The 18,356-nt window shown below is 43.7% G+C and overlaps 1 protein-coding gene across 2 annotated transcripts in view; it reads right to left on the minus strand.

Annotated features, from left to right (window-relative positions):
- POLDIP3 (DNA polymerase delta interacting protein 3) overlaps positions 1–18,356 on the minus strand; it is a 1,331,876-nt gene that overhangs the window by 725,078 nt on the left and 588,442 nt on the right. The window lies entirely within an intron of this gene.

Here is an 18,356-nt window from a genome sequence, read left to right on the forward strand (position 1 = left end):
GACATCGGTCTGGAGCAAGAAAAAAGTTTCCCCAATGGGGTACTTAGCATTATTGAAGACTTCGGATCTGAAATTCAATTACGAAAATCTCAGGAGTTGGCCGACCGGCACTTGCTAACTGCTTTTGCTTCAGGCACCGCGCAGCAAGAAAGACTGAAGAAAATGGTGTCGGCTGCATCTTTTATACCCCTGGCACACTGACGTCAGGGAAGAGGCGACAGCAACCGACGCCAGACCAGGACTTTGGAATTCAGGTTGACTGCGGGTAGCCTGCCAGCAGAATAACCCAAGTGTAATGACTGCAACAGTGAAACACGATGAACATCCTTTGTTATGTCCCAAATCTTGCTCCAGAAAGACAGGTGTCACCCTATTCTTTTCCAGCCTGGTGAGGGTGGTGTCTGTAAGTCTAAAGTACAGTTGTGTACCTACCATAAATGTAAATGTTCGAGTGTATTCACTGTTGCAGTCATTACACTTGGGTTATCCTGCTGGCAGGCTACCCGCAGTCGGCCTGAATTCCAAAGTCCTGGTCCGGCGTCGGTTGCTGTCGCCTCTTCCCTGATGTCAGTGCGCCAGGGGTATTAAAAGATGCAGCCAATGCCATTTTCTTCAGTTTTTCTTGCCCCAGATGTCAGGTGCTCCCAAAAGGGTAGGCTAAAAAAAAAGAAGTTATGTACTCACCATAACGTTCCATCTGAGTAGGTACTTCATTTGTCTGCAACCTGTGGGTATCTGATCTGAGCCGGCAGCTTTACTAGCTAAAAGATCCGAGCTTCTAGCTCCTCCCCTTACCCATAATCCCCTGCCACATACTCGCTTTCCCCAGAACGAGTTTGCCTATACTAACAACCACGACTCTCGACTGAGGACCATAACCTACTGCCTAACTGCATGAACAAATGTCATTCATAGTCAAGAAGCACGATACTGGATGGGGACACGGAGGGGGGGGGTCGGTTGCGGACAAATGAAGTACCTACACAGATGGAACGTTATGGTGAGTACATAACTTCTTTATCTGAAGTAGTTACTTCATTTGTTCTGCAACCTGTGGGACAGAGTCCCCAGCTACCTAAAAAAAACCCTTGGAGGTCCTCAAAGAAGGATATTCCGGAGCACCGCGGGCCAAAGGAAGCCCTACTCCTGGATATCATATCCAATTTATAATGAGAAATGAATGTATGAGAAGAGGACCAAGTAGCTGCTGAACATATATCATCCAGAGGAACTCTGGACCAAAACGCTGCAGAAGTAGCTATGGAACGAGTTGAATGGGCATGGACTCCGGAAGGAGCAGGTTTCCCTGAGGCTAAATAAGCATGGATGATGCATTGCGAAATCCAGTTTGCTAAAGTAACTTTGGTAATATCCTTACCTAAGGATGGTTTGGCAAAGGACACAAACAATTGATCAGACCTGCGAGTAGCCTTCGTCCTGTGCAAGTAAAAGCGCAGTTGTCTATGTATGTCCAATTTGTGTAATTTATATTCCCCTTTGTTCTGGAAGTTGGGAAAAAAACATTGGTAAATTAATCAACTGATTAATATTTGATTCAGAGGCCACTTTGGGCAGAAAGGAGGGGTTAGTCCCGAGAGACACTCTATCCTTATGAAAAAATTAGATAAGGGGGTCTCATGCAAAGCGCTTGAAGTTCTGAAACCCTCCTGGCTGACGTAATAGCGATCAGAAAGGCTGTTTTCCAGGATAAAAATTTTAATTGAACCAAGGCAGCCAGTTCGAAGGGCGGACTCGTTAATGCCTGCAGAACCAAGGTCAGATCCCATGGTGGAACCGCAGTCTTAACTGGCGGCTTCAACAGAAAAATTCCTTTCAAAAACGTTTTGCATATTTTTGCGGAATCTAACGATCCCAGCTCATCTCCTATCTGAAAATGAGAGATGGCTGCCAACTGTACTTTAACTATAGATGCGCTGGCTCCTTGATGAAAAATATGTGACAAGAATTCAAGAACAGTCGGGATAGGGATGGTAAAAGGATCCAAACCCTTGTCTCTAGCCCAGATGGAAAAACGTTTCCACTTACTACTGTAAATTTTTCTGGTAGTAGGTTTGTGCACTGCTACCAGAATGGCTTTCACTGGTGAGGAGATACCGGGAGTCCTTGCCATCAGTGGGACTGGATCAACCAAGCTGTGAGCTTGAGGTTTTCCAGGTTTGGGGGTTGCAATCCTGCAGGATGCGAAATCAGATCCGGGATGGGATCCAAGATCCAAGGAGGAACTACACTGAGACAGCAGATAAGGGAACCAGATCTGGTGAGGCCAGAATGGGGCTATGAGGATAACCTTGCTCCCCAACCGACGTGCTTTCTGTAGGAATTTCGTCATGAAAGGAAGAGGGGGGTAAGCATAGAGGAGACCGGGTGGCCAAGCGTGAACCAGAGCGTCTCTGGGGCTCTCCCCTGATGGGGAAATTAGAGCAAAAAACTCGCTGCACTTCGTGTTTGATGGAGAAGCAAAGAGATCGCAGCAAGGTTGACCCCATTTGAGAATCTGTTTCGCTACTGACGGGTTCAGAGACCACTCGTAAGGTGTGAGCATCAAGCGACTCAGCTTGTCCGCAAGAATGTTGGACCATCCCAGAGTGTGCGTTGCTGTCAGAAAACGGTTGGTGGATATTGCCCATTCCCAAACTCTCATGGCCTCCCGACAAAGGGGATAAGATCTGGTCCCTCCCTGTTTATGTACCAGACTACCGCCATGTTGTCTGTCTGTATTGCAATAGTCCCCAGGGGAAGAAGGTCGTGAAGAGCTTGCAACGCTAGAAGCACCGCCCTCATCTCCAGGACATTGATATGCAGAGCGGTCTCTAAGGGAGTCCACGTGCCTTGGACGGTTCTGCCCATAGAATGCCCCCCCACCCGAAGCGAGAAGCGTCCGTGGTCAATGTGGCTTGGGGTTGAGGCATCACAAAGGGTCTCCCTCCTGCAGCTCCCGTGAGCGATGCCACCAGAGGAGTGAGTCCCTGCAAACCTTGCTCAAGGGAATAGGAGTGTCTAAGGGGTGTAGCAACAGAGACCATTGGACTTGAAGGGTCCACTGAAGAATTATCATTCGCAGACGTGCGTGCAGGGAAAGACTGATTGCTGCCGCCATAGAGCCTAGCGCTCTCAGGACTAATTCTGCTGATGGAGCTGGGGACTGAAGAAGTGCCATAACATGACGTGACAAACTGCTCAATCTGTCTGATGTTAAAAGGGCCTGAGAGAGGAGAGTATCTATTTTGGCCCCTATGAATTCCAGAACCTGTACAGGACGAAGGAAGGATTTTTGGAAGTTTATTGAAATGCCCAGATGCTGGGCAAGAGTGAGAGAATAGTCTCTGGCAGAAAAAAGCTGATGCCTGATAGAGGCAGTGAGGAGCCAGTCGTCCAGGTACGGAAAGACCTGAATGCCCTGGAGTCTCAGGTGGGCTGCAACAATTGCCATGACCTTGGTGAACACCCTGGGGGCTGTGGTGAGGCCGAACAGAAGAACCCTGAACTGATAATAACTGGCTCCCAGCCAAAAGCGGAGAAACCTCCTGGATCGTCTGTCCATAAGAATATGGTAGTATGCATCCTTGAGGTCTATGGAGCACATCCAGTCATTCTCCTGAAGAAGGGGGAGAATTGATTGCAGAGTGACCATCCGGAACTTTTCTTTGGGAATGAACAGGTTCAGGGAAGAAAGGTCTAGAATCGGTCTTAAGTCCCCAGTCTTTTTCGGCACTAAAAAGAACCTGGAGTAATTGCCCAATACGAACTGGTCTGGGGGGACGTGCTGGATGGCTCTTTTTTCTAGCAGCTTCGAAACCTCCGAAGCTGCCGCCTCCCTTTGATCGGGTGGGACATCAGGGAGGCGCTTCATAGAAGGGGGAAGACTTAGAAAGGGAATGGTGTAACCTCTGGATATGATTCGGAGCACCCACCGATCCGTCGTAATGGACTCCCAATTTTGGCGGTGCTCCGACAGACGCCCCCCGACTGCCTCCAGAGAGGGACAGTCGGGTAAGTCCTCAGGGCTGTTGCGCGGGCCTGTCCGAGAATGGTTCTCTAGACCAGAAATTATGCGGCCCCCCTCTGCCTCTGGGCCGGCGTCCACCTTGTCCTCCTCTGCCTCTGAAGGACGAGGGGTCCGAAGTTGGACGGGACTGCTGAGACTTCCGGAACCACATCTTCTTTTGTCCCCTCCGATTCCTAGAGAAGGATCGTTGGGGATTAGGGAAGCGGACTCCGACGGCAGACAGCGTCTTCCCGTCCTTCTCGCTTTGGACCAGCGTCTCACGGACGGTCTTGCTAAAGAGCGAAGAACCGTCAAAGGGAGCGTTTGAAGGATGCCTTGAAGGGTTCCGCAAAATCGCAAAGGCGGAGCCAGGCGTGACGCTGCAAGGCGACCCCTGCTCCGCTACCTCTAGCCGCTCCCTCTGTGGCATGGGAGAGTAGCCACACAGACGTGTTAGAAGTAGATTTCAGAGTGGCCATGCGAGTCGAGAAAGTCCTCTTATCCTCGGCTGTCATGGACTCCGGGGGAGCCCCAGCGTATTCCTTTATTAAGTCTCGCTGGAGTCTGATTACGTGCGCCATGTAGTTCAGCGCCCTTATAGAAAAGGTGGCTGAAGCAAACATCTGCTTTCCAATGCGGTCCAACATCCGGGATTCCTTATCCGGAGGATGGACCGAGGAATTCTCCTGTGCTAGTTCCTTCTTCGTGGCTGCCGCCACCAACATGGCATCTACTGGTGAACCCTTAGACCAAGCCTGCCTATCCGAGGAAGGTCTAAGAATTTTATCTGGCCTTCTTGGAATTGGCTCCATGGTGTCCGGTTCCTTCCACGCCCTGGTAGTAATTAAGTCTACCAGGGGGTCACCTGGGGGGACACGCAGGAGGCAGACGGGCCTGCATCAAACGCCTCCAGCAACACATAATCGTCCGTGGAAGGTTTTTGGGCAGACCACCCTCCTCTAATTCGCAGCATTTCCATGATGTCTCTAATGGAGACATCCTCAGGGGGTGATCTTGGGGAACCTTCCCCTTCATCCAAATCTGTGTCTTCTGTGAGGGACTCAGGGGAGTCCAGGTGCCTCCTTTTGCACTTCCGTTTGCGAGGGACCTCCTTGGTGGGGCTATCAGAGGAGGGCTCACCCACGGGGTCCTGTTCCTCTAAGGGAACTAACTGGAGTGTTGGCGCAGGCTGTCCCAGTGGCCGGATGATGGAGGATAGACCCAAATGCGTGGGGGGGGGGGGGAGGATCCGTCGCCCGGACAGAGGATCTGGAAGATCTCAACAGAACCATCTCCACTACCTCAAATGCTGAAGGCAAACCGCTTTCCCCAGGCTCCGAAAGCAGCCCCCTCGGCTCAGAAGCAGGGATCGGCGTCGGAGCCGAAGCGGTCGGACCCGAGAGGGAAGTGTGCTCCGACCTGAACGGAGCCAAAGACACACCTACCCCCACGGATCCAACACTCGGCTCTCGGCCCCGAGAGCCAGGATCCGACAAGCTCGAGAGTAAAATCGGCGTTGAAGTAACCGGTACTGTCGGCGCCAACTCCCCGGTTCCGAAATGGCCCGGATCCGATGACTCCAAAACCCCAAACTGGGTCAGAGAAGGAGCTATCGGGGCAAAGAAGGGGGCTGCTCTCCCCCCCAGGGGGGGGGGAGGAAGGAGCACTCCCATCTGCATTTGAGTCTGCAAAAATCGACGCATCATCCGATCCATGTCCGCGTTGGTCAGGCACCTTGTCGATCTAGAAGAGGTCGTCGAGGCGGGCCGGGAGCGCCGCCTCCATGACCTCGAGGGAGACCAATACTCCTCCTCCAGCTCCGGCAAGAAACAAGGCGAATGGAGCAGAGAAGGAGAGGATCCGGAGGCCCTCATGGAGGGACTCGCAACTTTAGATGGCGGGGCTGAGGGATGAGTCTCGGCCCGCCTCTTGTGACTCTTGTGCTGTTCTTTGTCTTTGTGCCTCTTCTCCCTAGAAGAGGAAGAAGAGTCCCCCTGACCCTGAGAATCTGAGGGAGGTTGAGTCCCAGACAGGGTAGGGGGGTCCAAAGGCGCGGGGGCCGCAGTCGCAGCCTGTGCCTTAGAGGGAGAGGAGGAAGAAGAATCCTGCGGTAATAATCCTGCCAGGATTAACTTGTTCCTCCTATCCCTGGTGGCCCGGGGGTTAAATGCTGCACAAATTTGGCAGCTGTTGGACAAATGGGCCACCCCCGACAAAGAACGCACTGAGTGTGGCCATCAGCTGGGGAAAGCTTATGGCCACATTCAGTGCACTTAGAGAATATGGCTTTGGGCCCTTCAGCCATAATACACAACACACTGACACACCAAGGGGGAGGGAAATAAAAATTAAGGCAAAAATTACCACAGAAAATGTAAACTAATAATAATATACGACGACTAGGCCGCTAATAAACACACACAACAAAAAATATCTGAATCTGACTTTTTAAGGTTTGATGAACCAGAAAGTTCTCACCCACGCCTAGGAGCTCTTCACTTGAAGCTTCTCTCAGCCGTGGTAAACGAGATCTGGGGAAAGAGAGTATGTAGCAGGGGATTATGGGTAAGGGGAGGAGCTAAAGCTGCCGACTCAGATCCGAGATTGGATCCGATACCCACAGGTTGCAGAACAAATGAAGTAACTACTTCAGATCATTGCTTATAAAAGCATGCACTAAAATAAACAATACCTTCATCTACAAGCAAATACACCACATAGGTTGTATAGAATAGAGAAGTACAGATAAGTCCCAGTAAAGAAAGGGGGATGGTGGGTGGGTAACCTGGACTGCAACAATGAATACACTCGAACATCTACATTTATGGTAAGTACACAACTGTACTATGTTCATCGTGATTCACTGTTGCAGTCATTACACTTGGGTTAAATCCCAAAGCTGAGGTTGGGCGGCTCGGTCTAAATAGAATTAGGAGTAGCTATAAGGCCCTGCAGAACTGCAGTGGCAAAGCCTGCTCTGGATTTAGAATAAAGAGGTAAGTGGTAGTGCTTAGTAAAAGTGTGCACTGAAGTCCAAGTTGCAGCCTCCAAAATATCCTTGGTTGGTACTCCTCTGAGGAAGGCTGCTGATGTGGCTGCTGCCCTGGTAGAATGTGGTCTAATGCCCTTAGGCACTGATTTGCCATGTTGTGGGTAGCAGAAACGAATGCAGTGTCCTAACCATTTTGAAATAGTCTGCTTTGAGATAGCCTTTCCTTGTGATCCTGCAGCATATGCCACTAAAAGTTGCTCAGTCTTTCTGAAAGCTTTAGTTTTGTCCAAGTAGAAGCGTAGCTGTCTGTGTATGTCCAAAGAATGCAGAAGTCTCTCCCCTTTATTCTGTGGGTTTGGGTAAAAGGTAGGCAAATGAATGGTTTGGTTAAGAGTCACACTGGACACTATCTTAGGCATAAATGTTGGGTTTGTCCTTAGAGAAACCCTGTCTGGATGGAAGATAATAAGAAGTTAGGTTCTTACCATAACGTTCCATGTGAATTGTTCATCTCGCCTTTGTTCTTACACACGGGTTCTGAGCCGATCCTCGGCTCCGAGTCGGCCGCATCACTAGCTCCGCATCTTCGAGAAAGCTCGAGGCACAGTAATATCTCATGATCCTCAAGTGCTAACCCTCAGATCTAGTTTGCTATACCAGAAGAATCCCTTTTAGAACTGTGTCTAGAACACTTATAAACAGATACTACACAGTGTCTGGAACCCTACTCTCAAACAGATGAGAAAAGATGCCATTACTAATGTACAATAATATGCTAACCATACCTAGAAAAGGCTGAAAAGGAATTCAGTTGAAGCCGTTCTCCCAGACCACAGGACGGGGGATGGAGGGGGGGAATGTAAGAACAAAGGCGAGATGAACAATTCACATGGAACGTTATGTTAAGACTTCACCACCAACCTCTTCCTGCGCGTGGGTACTGCACGGCCCCAAATAACACCATACCAACAGAAAGACAAAACGGAGCCAGCAAACAGTGATCAAATAAACTGTATTAAATTTATAACATCACAGCAGAAAAAATACTCATACCGGTTTCGGCTGGTAAGTTACACAGCCTTCATCAGTGTATCAAAAAACACAGTATTTCCTGCCTCTTAAATATATAAGCATACATTCCCATTGGTGGAAACTTTATAAATGTTCATTAAGTCCTGGAGGGAAAAGCCCACCCAGCTTAATGATCCACTTTTTTTCTTTTCTATTTAAAATCTCATGCCAACCAATTTTATTTCTGCGGTCACCCTGAATCACATCAATAATTGTAAATAAAAATAATGCTGATGGGTGTGACAACTGGTGCTTATACAATGCATTTGTAAGCTTTTTCTGTTTAATATTACTATAGTGTTCAGAGATACGTAACCTTAGACATCTGGAAGTCTGACCAATATAAAATGCACCACATTTGCATGTGGCCATATAAATGGCCCAATCAGTACTACAGTTACAAAAGATATTAATATCAAAGACCTTTGGACAGTTGCGACTTGAAAATTCCTTGGTGGTACATATATATTTACAGTTTACACAATGTCCACAGGGAAAACAACCATACAGACTATGTCCAGAAATAGTAGTTTGTATTTTATTCCTGCCTCTCATATCACTGGTTTTGTAATGGTTGAAATAAGATTTCAGGTTTTTACCATTTCTGTATGAATACATACATTTCTGAGGAATAATCCTGGCAACATCTGGATCACTCTGCAAAATATTCCAATGACGCTGTACAATATTAACAAAACCAATGGTGTTTCTCCCATATGTTGTTGTAAGTCTAAGTGGTTTGAATGATGCATTATCCTTGTCCTTATCCTTATATTGAAGTAACTGACTACGCTCCATGCCTTGTACCTGCCTCATAGCATTTGTTACAACCCCTGCCTTATAGCCTCTTTGCTTGAACCTATGTCTAAGGTCCTCCGAGTTTTTATGATATGTGGAATGTTGCGAACATATCCGTTTAGTCCTGATGAATTGGGATTTCGGGATGTTATTGGCTATGTGTGGGGCATGAAAACTTGTAGCATGCAACAATGAATTGTACTGAGGAATTTCCTATGAGTCTCACTCTCAAGCGTGCCATCAGAGAGTTTCCGATAACCACATCCAAAAATCATCTTATGGGTATCATGCTGTTCCGTAAACCCTAGACCCCATTCATTGTTGTTCAAATATTCTACAAAAGCCAACAGACTAGACTCAGTACCTCTCCACACTAGCCAGATATCATCAAGATATCGTCTCCAAATATCCATATCTGAAAGAAAAATATTTCTGGTGGAATCATAAATTAACTTAGTTTCGACATAGGCCATGAAAAGATCAGCGTATATGGGGGCAAAAGAAGCCCCCATAGCCGTGCTTGATTTGCCAATAGCAATCGTCTTTATAATAAAAAACATTGCAAGTCAGGACATATCTAGCCATGTCTACCAGGAATTCATTGAATGTTGGGTCATATAGACCTGAGTATTCCAACCAATAAGCCAAGGCACGAAGGCCAGCTTGATGTGGGATATTGGTATATAAAGCGCACGTCAAGCGCATAAATACCAATCTTCTTCCAACTGGGCATCAGATATGATTTGTAGAAAACTTGTAGTGTCATTCAATCTTGACCGGAGAAAACCTAACAAAGGTTTGAGATGTTTAGTCAAAAACAAAGAAAGGGGTTCAGTTAGATATTTTCTTCCAGACACTATGGGTCTCCCCGGTGGATGTGTAAGATTTTTGTGCACCTTCGGAAGAAAATAGATGTATTGAGAGCTACAATCCTTGATTGTGAGTTGAAATAAAGTATCTTTGGAAATTACACCCCTGTCCAAGGCATTTTTAAGGAAAAGTTCAATACACTTACCAAACCTATGTACAGGGTCATTGGGCATATGGTTATAATATCTAGTGTCTGATAATTGTCTGAGGGCCTCACTGTTATAATCATCCCAATTCTGTACTACAACTGCCCCACCTTTGTCTGCTGCTGAAATCACAATTTGTTTGTTTCTCTGAAGTTCCAACATGGCTTCCTTCTCCCTAAAAGTCATATTGTTATGTTTCCAGGCCAAACTGGAACCCTGAAAATGGACATCCCTAAGAACACTCTTTTGAAATTGATGCACCACAGCATTCATAGGTGGGGAGAAATTAGATGCATGGTATGTAAATTTCCCTTTTTCAAACTCCAGACCAGAATCTCCAGAAAACATTTTCAAATTAATCAATCTACAAAAACTAGACAGATCTTGTGCAAATGTATCTTCAGAAATGATGGTAGCAGGAATAAAATTAAGGCCCTTATTCAAGATTTTCACATGTAGATCAGATAAAACATAATCAGACAGATTTAGAATATTATTAACAGTGTTGGGATTCAAGTCCCCAATGCCAACTCCAAAAGTCCCTGTACATTGTGTATTCTTTTTGTGTTTGCGCCCACCCCGTCTGCGTGTGCTCCTAAAGGGGCTACCCCCGGGCTTCTTTTGGGCAATGGTGATCCTGTTGCTGTCAGGGATTCATTGTCAGTGCCTGATGATGTATCATCCCATGAGGAAGTAACATTTGGATTACTCTTTCTCAAAATGGATCTGGGCCTTTTCCTTTTTTTGTCTGATATTGGGAGATTATTAAATCTCACATGCTTAGATTGAAAAGAGAATGGATTTCCCCGAGAATAATCCTCAAGCCAATTGGTTGGCATGAGATTTTAAATAGAAAAGAAAAAAAGTGGATCATTAAGCTGGGTGGGCTTTTCCCTCCAGGACTTAATGAACATTTATAAAGTTTCCACCAATGGGAATGTATGCTTATATATTTAAGAGGCAGGAAATACTGTGTTTTTTGATACACTGATGAAGGCTGTGTAACTTACCAGCCGAAACCGGTATGAGTATTTTTTCTGCTGTGATGTTATAAATTTAATACAGTTTATTTGATCACTGTTTGCTGGCTCCGTTTTGTCTTTCTGTTGGTATGGTGTTATTTGGGGCCGTGCAGTACCCACGCGCAGGAAGAGGTTGGTGGTGAAGTTTTGACGTTTTCACTTCCTGCTGGGGTCGGTGATCCTGTTGCTGCAGCATGGTTTCGTTGCAGCAGTCAATGCTTTAATGCCTTAACCGATTAGCATCATTGTCGGATTGTGGTGGATACATTCTCCTAAGGAACTGGCCCTTTGGATATTGGAACACTCTACAACCTTTTTCTAATGACAACTGGTGGATTCTCTTTTTTGTTAAGGGAACGTGACTTTATACCTTATAGTGGATACACCATTTTGTTTGGTAGCTGGACTGGCAGGGTTCATATGTTGAGGTTTCTTTACCATTTGCGACCATTACTATTATTTTTTACCGCATTTATGTGAAAAAAATTTTGCAGTGAACATCGTCTGGTTCGTGGGATTTACATTGACTAACATTGCTTTTGTGTAAGGGCCGGCCAAACTACGTCGTATGTATTGCGGACTTATGTGCTCACAAGCAGCTTTCTTGTTCATCGCACTCAGATTCAACATAAGTTGGTGACTATCGGATTGTCTGGTGTCATTTTTTAAGAAGAGGGACCTTATAATTCATCGTTCCAATTGGATTCAATAACTTTAGGATCTTTGTTTTGGGTTGGTCAATGACTCATGGTTTCTAAACTTGTAGAACTATGTTGAATATATATGCCTAACAGGGATATGTTCTTTTCTATATATGTATACTAAATAGTTGTGATGTACTTATTCAATCATTTGGGGCATGTTTTTTGGTGTCTATGAAACTTTTTTATGTATGGGCAAGATTAGGTAATGATATTACACACGACGTGCATTTATGGGCCATAAATACTTATAGTGAGGAAGTTTTTGGTTAGTTTACCAGTATAAGGGCCGTTATGCAGTATTGTGTTTATTCACGGATATATGGGCTTATTATTAGCTCTCTTGCTTATCACATTTAAAGTCCATTATATTTTGCGACTATTTGAATACATAAGACCATATATATCAAAACGCAATAGTTTGGACTCAATAATTCGTGGAATTTTGACCTCTGGGTGAAATGATGATCTACGGATATTAGATTTGAGTATCCTTTGGCATATTAATGCTTTATAGGGATAGGAACATACTTTCAAATATATATTAGAAGTTCGTGACATTCTATTTTTCCAGGTGTTTGTAAACAACATATTTATGGGCACAACTATGTGATTTAAACAATATATGTCTCGTGTTTGCAGGGGCTATAAGTTGTTGTCTATATTTTTTGCTTCACCTCAGGTGGTGTTTTCTATTATCTATATGTACCTACAAACTTGGTGTTTGATTCTATGCCCATTACATATTTGGTGACCCTGATTAAGGACATTTAAATATATCCAGGATTGGTATTGCAACAAACTATATCTAGTACAAGCCAGATACCTGTAATTACATTCCATCATATTAGTCAGTAGGGGGACAATTTTGGAACATAGGGTCCACTGTTTTGTTTTGCAATACTGGTAATATTGATTTAATGATCCCTTTATTACTGTACTTTTAGTTTGGTTAACAAACATTATTGAACAGTGGTTTTGTAGGCACAAGAGGCATTATCTACAAATTTTGATACTATGAGTAGATCTGCCTATTTGTTATATTTTTGAGGATTGGGCCTCTTTACCAGTAATATTCTATGGGGTCTAATACTATTACCTTTTGCAACTGACTTATATGTATTTACCTGTCTATTGTGTTTATTATATGCATTTGTACGTTGGTTTGGGGTCAGTAGGGGTTACACACACATGGGACCCCCGATTTTGGTTACAATTATAGTATATCAATAGCATCATAATATTCACCCACTATTTGTAGACCGGGTATATCCAGGTTGGAACAAGCCCACTACAGTCTACATTAATTTAATGGTCAGCTTAATGGTTTGGTACACGGACCTATTAGACATTATATTTATATTTGCTTTGTAACAGGTAATATCCCCACAGGATAAGTATTGAATGACCTTCCTTGGCGAGTCACATTTTTGCCAATAGATGGTTGTATTTTCTGTTGCTTTTTATATAAAGTGCCTTTATCTGAGGTACATAATTGGGTTTGGTTTAGAATTATACACATAATTCTTGACCTATCTAAGGGTTAATATAGTATCATTTTATACCCTATGGAAGTGTTTATGAGGCTTTACCAAGATACATGAGTCCTCATTTAGATTGGATTAGCTCTGTAAGTTTTGATTCTCATTTGAGCTTTGGTTATTTAAACCTGATCCACTCTATATTTTGGTCTTTGAGCTGCATTTTTGGTTTCCACAGCCTCTTTTATTTTTGGCTTTTTGTCATTACAAGGGGTTTGTTCTCATTTTCTGCATCAACACATACTTACTTAATAGTAGTCTTAATTGGATGCAGCTGGTGTTGCTGCTATAGTCCTTTTCAATAATTTATCTTCGCTGTCGTGGTATCTTTGACTGACCATTATTGGCAGCTACATAGTTTTTGTGGTTAATATTCCTGCCATTATGGATTTATCTAGTCTTATTTCTGGTTTAGTGGCTGATCGAGAGGATCTAAGGGTTTTTGGCCTCAATCCAAATAATGATGTGAATGGAGATATGGTGGGGAACACTAACCCTGATATTACAAGTCAAAATCTAATTGATGACCTGAATAGGTCACTAAGGGCCTTACGAGCTAATGTATGGCACAGTAAGCTTTTTAAGGCTTACCAAGCAGCCAATATTACCCCTAGGGGATTAAGAATAAGGATTATTCCGTATGTGAGTGATGCAGATGATGAACTAACCACACAATGGGCGAAAATACAACAGGAAGCCACAATGTCTTTTGTGGTTGAACTATATAAATTTCACAACCGAGCTATAGATAAGGGGCTGTCAGAAATCATGATTTTGGCAGATAAGTTAAAAAAATTTGAACAGAAGCCTTCTTTTGAGGGTAAATTGAATAGAGTGGCTCAGGACTTAAAAAAATTTGATGCTGAATTACGGTCACGTAAGATGAAAAAATTTAATAGAGACCTAGAGGATTATTCTCGGGGCAATCCATTCTCTTTTCAATCTAAGCATGTGAGATTTAATAATCTCCCAATATCAGACAAAAAAAGGAAAAGGCCCAGATCCATTTTGAGAAAGAGTAATCCAAATGTTACTTCCTCATGGGATGATACATCATCAGGCACTGACAATGAATCCCTGACAGCAACAGGATCACCATTGCCCAAAAGAAGCCCGGGGGTAGCCCCTTTAGGAGCACACGCAGACGGGGTGGGCGCAAACACAAAAAGAATACACAATGTACAGGGACTTTTGGAGTTGGCATTGGGGACTTGAATCCCAACACTGTTAATAATATTCTAAATCTGTCTGATTATGTTTTATCTGATCTACATGTGAAAATCTTGAATAAAGGCCTTAATTTTATTCCTGCTACCATCATTTCTGAAGATACATTTGCACAAGATCTATCTAGTTTTTGTAGATTGATTAATTTGAAAATGTTTTTTGGAGATTCTGGTCTGGAGTTTGAAAAAGGGAAATTTACATACCATGCATCTAATTTCTCCCCACCTATGAATGCTGTGGTGCATCAATTTCAAAAGAGTGTTCTTAGGGATGTCCATTTTCAGGGTTCCAGTTTGGCCTGGAAACATAACAATATGACTTTTAGGGAGAAGGAAGCCATGTTGGAACTTCAGAGAAACAAACAAATTGTGATTTCAGCAGCAGACAAAGGTGGGGCAGTTGTAGTACAGAATTGGGATGATTATAACAGTGAGGCCCTCAGACAATTATCAGACACTAGATATTATAACCATATGCCCAATGACCCTGTACATAGGTTTGGTAAGTGTATTGAACTTTTCCTTAAAAATGCCTTGGACAGGGGTGTAATTTCCAAAGATACTTTATTTCAACTCACAATCAAGGATTGTAGCTCTCAATACATCTATTTTCTTCCGAAGGTGCACAAAAATCTTACACATCCACCGGGGAGACCCATAGTGTCTGGAAGAAAATATCTAACTGAACCCCTTTCTTTGTTTTTGACTAAACATCTCAAACCTTTGTTAGGTTTTCTCCGGTCAAGATTGAATGACACTACAAGTTTTCTACAAATCATATCTGATGCCCAGTTGGAAGAAGATTGGTATTTATGTACGCTTGACGTATGCGCTTTATATACCAATATCCCACATCAAGCTGGCCTTCGTGCCTTGGCTTATTGGTTGGAATACTCAGGTCTATATGACCCAACATTCAATGAATTCCTGGTAGACATGGCTAGATATGTCCTGACTTGCAATGTTTTTTATTATAAAGACGATTGCTATTGGCAAATCAAGGGCACGGCTATGGGGGCTTCTTTTGCCCCCATATACGCTGATCTTTTCATGGCCTATGTCGAAACTAAGTTAATTTATGATTCCACCAGAAATATTTTTCTTTCAGATATGGATATTTGGAGACGATATCTTGATGATATCTGGCTAGTGTGGAGAGGTACTGAGTCTAGTCTGTTGGCTTTTGTAGAATATTTGAACAACAATGAATGGGGTCTAGGGTTTACGGAACAGCATGATACCCATAAGATGATTTTTTTGGATGTGGTTATACGGAAACTCTCTGATGGCACGCTTGAGAGTGAGACTCATAGGAAATTCCCTCAGTACAATTCATTGTTGCATGCTACAAGTTTTCATGCCCCACACATAGCCAATAACATCCCGAAATCCCAATTCATCAGGACTAAACGGATATGTTCGCAACATTCCACATATCATAAAAACTCGGAGGACCTTAGACATAGGTTCAAGCAAAGAGGCTATAAGGCAGGGGTTGTAACAAATGCTATGAGGCAGGTACAAGGCATGGAGCGTAGTCAGTTACTTCAATATAAGGATAAGGACAAGGATAATGCATCATTCAAACCACTTAGACTTACAACAACATATGGGAGAAACACCATTGGTTTTGTTAATATTGTACAGCGTCATTGGAATATTTTGCAGAGTGATCCAGATGTTGCCAGGATTATTCCTCAGAAATGTATGTATTCATACAGAAATGGTAAAACCTGAAATCTTATTTCAACCATTACAAAACCAGTGATATGAGAGGCAGGAATAAAATACAAACTACTATTTCTGGACATAGTCTGTATGGTTGTTTTCCCTGTGGACATTGTGTAAACTGTAAATATATATGTACCACCAAGGAATTTTCAAGTCGCAACTGTCCAAAGGTCTTTGATATTAATATCTTTTGTAACTGTAGTACTGATTGGGCCATTTATATGGCCACATGCAAATGTGGTGCATTTTATATTGGTCAGACTTCCAGATGTCTAAGGTTACGTATCTCTGAACACTATAGTAATATTAAACAGAAAAAGCTTACAAATGCATTGTATAAGCACCAGTTGTCACACCCATCAGCATTATTTTTATTTACAATTATTGATGTGATTCAGGGTGACCGCAGAAATAAAATTGGTTGGCATGAGATTTTAAATAGAAAAGAAAAAAAGTGGATCATTAAGCTGGGTGGGCTTTTCCCTCCAGGACTTAATGAACATTTATAAAGTTTCCACCAATGGGAATGTATGCTTATATATTTAAGAGGCAGGAAATACTGTGTTTTTTGATACACTGATGAAGGCTGTGTAACTTACCAGCCGAAACCGGTATGAGTATTTTTTCTGCTGTGATGTTATAAATTTAATACAGTTTATTTGATCACTGTTTGCTGGCTCCGTTTTGTCTTTCTGACGTTATGTTAAGAACATAACTTCTTAATGTGAAATTGTTCAATCTCGCCGTTTGTTCTTACACACGGGTAGCGTCCCTAGCTCCTTTTTCCTGGGTGGCTCAAGGGAAAACATTCCTGAGTACAGTGGAACGAAACGTCGCCCTGTCCCTAGAGCTTTTGTCTAGTTTATAGTGGGCGATAAAAGTATGTGGTTTTGCCCAAGTTGCCGCTGCACAAATGGTATCTAAAGGCAAACGAGCGGTATGGGCTGAAGAGGCAGCGATCGCCCTTGTAGAATGAGCTCTGGGTTTGAAAGGGAGTTGCTGTTTCGATTCACCATATACAAAATTTATGCAATCTGAGAGCCATTTGGATAAGGTAACCTTCGTTCCTGCCTGTCCTTTCCTTTGGTCCGCATACGAGACAAATAGTTGGTCTGACTTTCTGTGCTCTTTTGTCCTATGTAAGTAAAATCTTAGTTGCCTGTGAACGTCCAATTTGTGCAATGTGTATTCTAACTTATTGGAATGGTTTTTAAAGAAGGTAGGTAGCTCGATAGACTGATTGATGTTCTGAATCAAACAAACCTTCGGAAGGAAGGACGGATTGGTGCGCAAGGTTACTCTATCTGGATGAAAAATCATATACAGGGGTCGGATAGATAGAGCCTGTAACTCTGAAACTCTCCTGGCGGAAGTGATGGCAACCAGAAAAAGTGTTTTCCACGAAAGGAATTTTAATGGAGTTGTGGCTGCTGGTTCAAATGGGGGCAACATGAGTTGTGACAGCATGAGATTAAGATACCAAGGTGCTATTGGATTACGAAAGGGGGGACGGAGGTGAAAGGTACCTTTCATGAAGGCTTTACAAAGCCTGTGGGACATGAGAGAACCATCTTCACGGCCAATATGAAAATTGGATATAGCCGCCAGTTGAACCCTTATAGTGGATGTTGATGCTCCTTCTTGAAAAAGTGTGGTAAGAAAATCTAGTATCTTGTGTACTGGAGCCCCGAATGGATCTATACCTTGTTTGGAAGCCCAGTGCGCAAAACGGTTCCATTTGCGGTTGTACAATATCCTTGTAGATGGTTTGTGAGAAGATACAATCATTTGTTGTACTGCAGGGGATAGTAACTCCGACCTGGCTAAGATGGGAAGCGGAGCAGCCAAGCTGTCAGTTTGTGGGACTTGAGGAAGGTGTGAGGAACTCCCGACGAATGTGTCAACAGGTCTGGCTCCGGGTCCAGCATCCATGGTTCCTCCACTTGATGAGATTGAAGGAAGAGAAACCAGATTTGTCGAGGCCAGAATGGGGCTATTAGTATTATGGTCCTGTCTAGACGTTTGGCTTTCTGCAAAAACCTGGGAATTAGTGGAACAGGAGGAAAAGCGTAAAGGAGAACCGGGGGCCAATCGTATACCAGTGCATCCCTGGGGACACCCCCTAGAGGGGGTAACAGGGCAAAGTAGCTTCTGCATTTGGCATTCAATGGGGATGCAAACAGGTCGCAGCAAGGCTGGCCCCATCTGCGGAAGATCTCTTCCTCCACTTGAGGTTTGAGGGACCACTCGTG

The sequence above is a fragment of the Protopterus annectens genome, chromosome 1.part1 (genome assembly GCF_019279795.1).
Source record: "Protopterus annectens isolate FY-2018-M chromosome 1.part1, PAN1.0, whole genome shotgun sequence".
NCBI classification, from domain to species: domain Eukaryota; kingdom Metazoa; phylum Chordata; order Ceratodontiformes; family Protopteridae; genus Protopterus; species Protopterus annectens.